Source organism: Oncorhynchus keta, chromosome 10 (assembly GCF_023373465.1).
Source record: "Oncorhynchus keta strain PuntledgeMale-10-30-2019 chromosome 10, Oket_V2, whole genome shotgun sequence".
Lineage (NCBI taxonomy): Eukaryota > Metazoa > Chordata > Actinopteri > Salmoniformes > Salmonidae > Oncorhynchus > Oncorhynchus keta.
The window spans coordinates 76984491-76992648 of NC_068430.1; the positions used below are offsets into that span (position 1 = coordinate 76984491).

Genomic DNA, 8158 nt, shown 5'->3' on the forward strand with positions numbered 1-8158 from the left:
GGACTGTGTCACTAGAGGAGTCCTCACATTCTGAAAGAAAACGAATGGTCACATTACACACCACTATATAACATTTTTATGGATACAAACACACACACAAACACAAACACACACACACGTACTGCCAGGGTGTCATACTCTGGGGACCTGGTCTTCATGTTCAGAGCTGTGTACGTGTCCATGTTGGAGTCACTGTTAGGGTCAGGGATGGACACTCTGTGCAGAGAGAAAGAGAGAGTTGTCATGGTAACAGTATGAGAGAGACTGTCATGACATAGTAAATTCATGTCACCAGGTGTGGAGGCATAGCTGATATCATCACCTGTGTGTCTGCTGTGACATCACTTCCTCCTGTGGATCTCCTGTAATGAGGGACAGAGTGAGCTCTACTCTACTGACCTCCAGTGGAAGTTGACATGTTACAAACAGTTTTGCACATTAATGAATGAATGAATGAATATATTAATGCATTCATAACAAATCAGGGTGCTAAGGTAAAACAAAATGTATGTCACCTGAACCACATGAAGCAAGGGAGAAAGAGGATGAGAACCAGAATAAACACTGTGATCCCTACAGCTGCAGTCAGAACTGAGGTTTGTTTCCCTATAATAAAATATGGATGATATGAGTAAATGGCATGATATAATGAACTAAAAACAAATATAATTTGGTCAAATTTGTCTCCTCCCCTTCATCCACACTGATTGAAGAGGATTTAACAAGTGACATCAAATAAAGGGGGACCTGGATTCACCTGGTCAGTCTGTCTATGTCATGGAAAGAGCAGGTGTTCTTAATGTTTTGTACACTCAATGTTTAATGATAAACCAAAGTTTAAAAAAAGCCAAATTCAAAGTATTAACATTAGAATGAACCATGTAGTTTTGTTTTGAAGTATTGAAGATGTAACTTTACCTGTTACAATGATCATCTGAGCTGTAGAGATCTTAGAAGCTATTGTATTCTGGGCCTCACAGTAATATTCTCCTCTGTCCTCAGAGATGATGTTAGTGATGCTGTAACTCTGTCCTGATGCTTTTGGTGAGGTTACGTTCTTCTTGTACCAGGTGTATTTGTCCACAGGTGGGTTGGCATCACTGCTGCAGGTCAGAGTCACTGAACTGCCCTCCACTATTTCACCAGAGGGACTGACTGACACTGAGGTTTTCTTTGGGCCGTCTGGTGGACAATATGTAACACATTGTTCATACATAGAGCTTTACATGAGGAGCATCATGGAACTTGGATTTATGATTAAAATAAATTAAATATTCATATAAATATGTGGAAATTAGACATTAATGTAACAATACAGTGTTTGTGAAGTACTTGTAGTTACTACAGTAATGAGATGAGTACAATCATGGAACTTGGACAAAGATTGAAATAATAGATAGATTTCATATCTGTTCCACTGCATATCAACACTAACCAATGATTGGATAATTTTGACAGACTTTAAAAAGTGTTTTAGTCACACTCACACACTGCAGGAGAATTGATGCCTTTTACAGCACAGTAGAAGCTGTCTTCACTTTTAAAGTAGAATGTGTACGAGGGGAGGGGTCCTTTTGTACAATCTTACTGTTCCTGTACCAGGTGTAGGTGGGGTTACCAGTCAGAGTACAGGTGGTGCTACAGGTCAGTGTAGTTGACCACCATGTAGTGGCCACCTTCACCTGCAGGTCTGGAGTAGATAACAAAATAAATAAAACCCATAATGACTTGTTGTCTAGTGGATGTTCTCAATCATCAATTCAGACATTCCTATTAAATGCATACTTTCATATTTATATTATTTAAATACAAATCAAGACACTTTTCCAGAACCAATTAAACACATCAACACTATATATAATATCACTGTACCTGTAACAGAGTCATTAAACAGATCACCAGTATATAGAATGTTACTGTACCTGTTACAAAGTGACTCCAGGATCACCAGTATATAGAATGTTACTGTACCTGTAACAGACAGAGTGACTCCAGGATCACCAGTATATATAATGTAACTGTACCTGTAACAGACAGAGTGACTCCAGGATCACCAGTATATAGAATGTTACTGTACCTGTAACAGAGTGACTCCAGGATCACCAGTATATAGAATGTTACTGTACCTGTAACAGAGTGACTCCAGGATCACCAGTATATAGAATGTAACTGTACCTGTAACAGACAGAGTGACTCCAGGATCACCAGTATATAGAATGTAACTGTACCTGTAACAGAGTGACTCCAGGATCACCAGTATATAGAATGTTACTGTACCTGTAACAGAGTGACTCCAGGATCGCCAGTATATAGAATGTAACTGTACCTGTAACAGACAGAGTGACTCCAGGATCACCAGTATATAGAATGTAACTGTACCTGTAACAGACAGAGTGACTCCAGGATCACCAGTATATAGAATGTTACCTGTTACAGACAGAGTGACTCCAGGATCACCAGTATATAGAATGTAACTGTACCTGTAACAGACAGAGTGACTCCAGGATCACCAGTATATAGAATGTTACTGTACCTGTAACAGACAGAGTGACTCCAGGATCACCAGTATATTTCTCTCCAGTCTGATCTGTTATAAATGTGAACTTGTACTCAGCTGAGTCACTCTCTCTCAGGTCTGTGATTTTCAGGGTGTGGCCATTCATCCTATCACTACGGTACGTCACACGACCTTTGTTGTCTGGGTCGTCTCTCAGATTTACAATTTCAGTGAACCAGAAGGTTGTTGTGACTTTATGACCACTGGGATATGTGTAAGAGCAGAACAGATCCACTGATGACCCCTTCAAGGTACAGATACTCTGAGTGGTGTATGTAACACTCCAGCCATCCTGACCCAGTACCACTGAAACACAAGTCACACAACACAATGGTATCAGAATGAGAACGGGGTCTTTTGGCTCACACTGACTGTAGGGTTTGTTCACACAGGTTTTGTTGCCATAGTTCCTGAGTTCAGTGTGAATGGAAACCACAGATAACTATTTAAGTGAAGTGGAGACGCCTAACAGAACACACTAGAATAACATTATGATTCTTAACCTTTTATAAGTGTTTGTAGATTATTAAACAGATCAACTTAAAGATAAGAATGAGACCATACCTGCTACAGACCAGAGAAAGACCACCAACACACTTCCTGCTGTTCTCAAGGACATTGTTGCATCTCCCACCCTGCAGTCTTAGAAACATAAACAACAACTCACTCTATAGCTGGTGAATAACTCCACCTGATACATTGAAGTAGAAACTGTAAATGGGGTACAGGGCCTCATTACTAAAAATGAACCAGGCTCATATTGCGTTGTGTTGTATTGTGCTACAGACGTGGATCTTAATTTGATCACTCTTTTGTTGTCGATAATTTTCCTGCTTCCTGGAAATGCAAACTTGTAGTGTATTCAAGGTTTATAAAGGCTTCTAAATGTCAGGGATCCTCCAGTACTGCTGCTCATTCTGTGCACCAGTTCTGGAAGTCTACGTCACTGGCTTTCTAGGCATCACTGAGTTGTCTAATTACGCACACCTGGTTCCCATTTCCTCTGATTAGCAATTATATAAATGTGCCCTTTGTTCACCATTGTCTTGGTCAGGTATTGTTTCCATGTCTGTTGGTCTTGTGAGTACCTGTGCATTGTTCCTTTGGCTTTCGTGCTACGTGTTATTACGTGTCTCGCCCCGTGTATTACGTGTCTCGCCCCGTGTATTACGTGTCTCGCCCCGTGTTATTACCTGTCTCGCCCGTGTATTACGTGTCTCACGTGTCTCGCCCCGTGTTATTACGTGTCTCGCCCCGTGTATTACGTGTCTCGCCCCGTGTTATTACCTGTCTCGCCCGTGTATTACGTGTCTCGCCCCGTGTATTACGTGTCTCGCCCCGTGTATTACGTGTCTCGCCCCGTGTTATTACGTGTCTCGCCCCCGTGTTATTACGTGTCTCGCCCGTGTTATTACGTGTCTCGCCCGTGCGTGTCTCGCCCCGTGTTATTACCTGTCTCGCCCGTGTATTACGTGTCTCGCCCGTGTGTTACGTGTGCTCGCCCGTGTATTACGTGTCTCGCCCGTGTTATTACGTGTCTCGCCCCGTGTTATTACGTGTCTCACGTGTCTCGCCCGTGTTATTACGTGTCTCGCCCCGTGTTATTACGTGTCTCGCCCCGTGCCCCGTTATTACGTGTCTCGCCCCGTGTTATTACGTGTCTCGCCCCGTGTTATTACGTGTCTCGCCCCGTGTTATTAAGTGTCTCGCCCCGTGTTATTACGTGTCTCGCCCCGTGTTATTACGTGTCTCGCCCCGTGTTATTACGTGTCTCTCCCCGTGTATTACGTGTCTCGCCCCGTGTTATTACGTGTCTCGCCCCGTGTTATTACGTGTCTCGCCCCGTGTTATTACGTGTCTCGCCCCGTGTATTACGTGTCTCGCCCTGTGTTATTACGTGTCTCGCCCCGTGTATTACGTGTCTCGCCCCGTGTTATTACCTGTCTCGCCCGTGTATTACGTGTCTCGCCCCGTGTATTACGTGTCTCGCCCCGTGTATTACGTGTCTCGCCCCGTGTATTACGTGTCTCGCCCCGTGTTATTACGTGTCTCACGTGTCTCGCCCCGTGTTATTACGTGTCTCGCCCCGTGTTATTACGTGTCTCGCCCCGTGTTATTACGTGTCTCGCCCCGTGGTATTACATGTCTCGCCCCGTGTTATTACGTGTCTCGCCCCGTGTTATTACGTGTCTCGCCCCGTGTTATTACGTGTCTCGCCCCCGTTTATTACGTGTCTCGCCCTGTGTTATTACGTGTCTCGCCCCGTGTTATTACGTGTCTCGCCCCGTGTTATTACGTGTCTCGCCCCGTGTTATTACGTGTCTCGCCCCGTGTATTACGTGTCTCGCCCCGTGTATTACGTGTCTCGCCCTGTGTTATTACGTGTCTCGCCCCGTGTTATTACGTGTCTCGCCCCGTGTATTACGTGTCTCGCCCCGTGTATTACGTGTCTCGCCCTGTGTTATTACGTGTCTCGCCCTGTGTTATTACGTGTCTCGCCCTGTGTTATTACGTGTCTCGCCCCGTGTTATTACGTGTCTCGCCCCGTGTTATTACGTGTCTCGCCCCGTGTTATTACGTGTCTCGCCCCGTTTATTACGTGTCTCGCCCCGTGTTATTACGTGTCTCGCCCCGTGTATTACGTGTCTCGCCCCGTGTATTACGTGTCTCGCCCCGTGGTATTACGTGTCTCGCCCCGTGTTATTACGTGTCTCGCCCCGTGTTATTACGTGTCTCGCCCCGTGTATTACCTGTCTCGCCCCGTGTTATTACGTGTCTCGCCCCGTGTTATTACGTGTCTCGCCCCGTGTATTACCTGTCTCGCCCCGTGTTATTACGTGTCTCGCCCCGTGTATTACGTGTCTCGCCCCGTGTATTACGTGTCTCGCCCCGTGGTATTACGTGTCTCGCCCCGTGTTATTACGTGTCTCGCCCCGTGTATTACGTGTCTCGCCCCGTGTATTACCTGTCTCGCCCCGTGTTATTACGTGTCTAGCCCCGTGTTATTACATGTCTCGCCCCGTGGTATTACATGTCTCGCCCCGTGTTATTACGTGTCTCGCCCCGTGTATTACCTGTCTCGCCCCGTGTTATTACGTGTCTCGCCCCGTGTTATTACGTGTCTCGCCCCGTGTTATTACATGTCTCGCCCCGTGGTATTACGTGTCTCGCCCCGTGTTATTACGTGTCTCGCCCCGTGTTATTACCTGTCTCGCCCCGTGTTATTACGTGTCTCGCCCCGTGTTATTACATGTCTCGCCCCGTGGTATTACGTGTCTCGCCCCGTGTTATTACGTGTCTCGCCCCGTGTTATTACGTGTCTCGCCCCGTGTTATTACGTGTCTCGCCCCGTGTTATTACGTGTCTCGCCCCGTGTTATTACGTGTCTCGCCCCGTGTTATTACGTGTCTCGCCCGTGCGTGTTATTACGTGTCTCGCCCCGTGTTATTACGTGTCTCGCTCGCCGTGTATTACGTGTCTCGCCCCGTGGTATTACATGTCTCGCCCGTGTATTACATGTCTCGCCCCGTGGTATTACATGTCTCGCCCCGTGCTCGTGTTATTACGTGTCTCGCCCCGTGTATTACCTGTCTCGCCCCGTGTTATTACGTGTCTAGCCCGTGTTATTACATGTCTCGCCCCCTTGGTATTACATGTCTCGCCCCGTGTTATTACGTGTCTCGCCCCGTGTATTACCTGTCTCGCCCCGTGTTATTACGTGTCTCGCCCGTGTTATTACGTGTCTCGCCCATGTCTATTACGTGTCTCGCCCCGTGTTATTACGTGTCTCGCCCCGTGGTATTACGTGTCTCGCCCCCCGTGTTATTACATGTCTCGCCCGTGTTATTACCTGTCTCGCCCCGTGGTATTACGTGTCTCGCCCCGTGTTATTACGTGTCTCGCCCCGTGTTATTACGTGTCTCGCCCCGTGTTATTACGTGTCTCGCCCCGTGTTATTACGTGTCTCGCCCCGTGTTATTACGTGTCTCGCCCCGTGTATTACGTGTCTCGCCCCGTGTTATTACGTGTCTCGCCCCGTGTTATTACATGTCTAGCCCCGTGTTATTACATGTCTCGCCCCGTGTATTACGTGTCTCGCCCCGTGTTAAAACCTTGTGGGGACACAATTCAGTCCTGTTCACAATCCTATTTTCCTTTACCTTGACCCCAAAACCTACTAACCCTAGCTCCTAAACCTCATTCATTCATTCATTCAACTTAACCCTAAACCCCCTAGAACATGCATTTGATCTTGTGGGAACTAACAACATTTTTGTCCGTTTACTATTCTTGTGGGGACTTCTGGCTGATAATGCTCATACACGGATACCATCTGTAGGAGAGACCATGTGTAGGGAAGGCAAATAAGCCCATGGAGTCTGTATCAAAGTCTAGAGAGCTGGTTGTTATGGATGTAGAAAAGTTCAAACACATCCTATACAGTATAGATGTCAACTCTACTCCCTATCAGTCTGGTCCTGAAGGGCCCTCAGATAAATCAACTGTGTCACACGCAGACACACACACAGGCCCACATGCACACACACACTGCAGTGCTACAATGTTTGTTTGCATGTCTTTTTTACCCTGGTTAATCATCTCATCCCTACGTAGATCAACACTCCTACACTGAGACACTTTATGAATACTGGCCCTGATGTAACAACCACAGCTCAAAACGTAACAACAAGTAAAATGATACATTACCCTCAATAATATGACTTGACTGAAAACAAATAACCAGAAACTATATTTCAAGATATTGTTAAGAGTACTTAGAGTGAAGTGAAAGGGAGAGGTATTGTACAGGGAGTCAACATACTGGCAGTTAGTGTGAATTCTGTGGTTGACACATATTTAACTGTCCTTCCTTCCTCTTTAAGACGTTAACATGGATGATGACCAGACCAGCATCTCAGAAAAAGGGATGTTCTTGTATTTCAATACAAATTGTGCAACAGACTGCATATCTACTTGCCTTCATTTTAATTAGTGGGACTACATTTTTTAAATTAGCTAAATGTTTCAAATTTTCTATGTGATATTTTGACTACACAGAGAACCATTTAAACAATGTGTCGACTACAGGGGGCTTGATGCGGTTGCTAGGTGATTTCTGACGTATCCAAAAGCCCTCTATACTATTTAGAATGTTTACAATTTCTTATGTGCTGTCTTGTCCTTCTGAGTTCTGTATATACAGGTCAAATTTCCAAGATGTCACTCAAGTAGAACCCATTCCATTTTAAACCCATGACCATCACTCCTCATCAGCTGTATCAACTTAATACTGAAGATTCCAGTGTTCTAGACTAGAGCTCCACCTACTGGTATCTCAACATTACTGCACCATCCTAATAATAATGTCCTCAATAATGTTGGGTTAATAACAACATAACAAACTGAAAATACATTAGATAAACTAGTAGAAAAACGAAACTGTTTACTTGACAAAGTTACAGTTAACTTCTTATGGATGGGGGGCAGTATTGAGTAGCTTGGATGAATAAGGTGCCCAGAGTAAACGGCCTGCTCCTCAGTCTCAGTTGCTAATATATGCATATTATTATTAGTATTGGATAGAAAACACTCTGAAGTTTC

General features: G+C 45.2%; 1 long non-coding RNA gene across 4 annotated transcripts; it reads right to left on the reverse strand.

Annotated features, from left to right (window-relative positions):
* Positions 1-322: 322 nt before the first annotated feature.
* Positions 323-7375, reverse strand: LOC118371349 (uncharacterized). 4 transcript variants are annotated; one of them, XR_008146377.1, is made up of 8 exons: positions 7265-7375; positions 3122-3199; positions 2534-2863; positions 1923-2326; positions 1488-1690; positions 919-1182; positions 516-606; positions 323-362 (listed from the first exon to the last, which is right to left on the reverse strand). It is a non-coding gene; the product is annotated as an uncharacterized LOC118371349 (long non-coding RNA). The 4 variants fall into 4 exon arrangements; XR_008146376.1 differs by having other exon boundaries at positions 1923-2427; positions 2476-2863; XR_008146375.1 differs by lacking the exon at positions 1923-2326.
* Between the last annotated feature and the right edge of the window lie 783 nt (positions 7376-8158).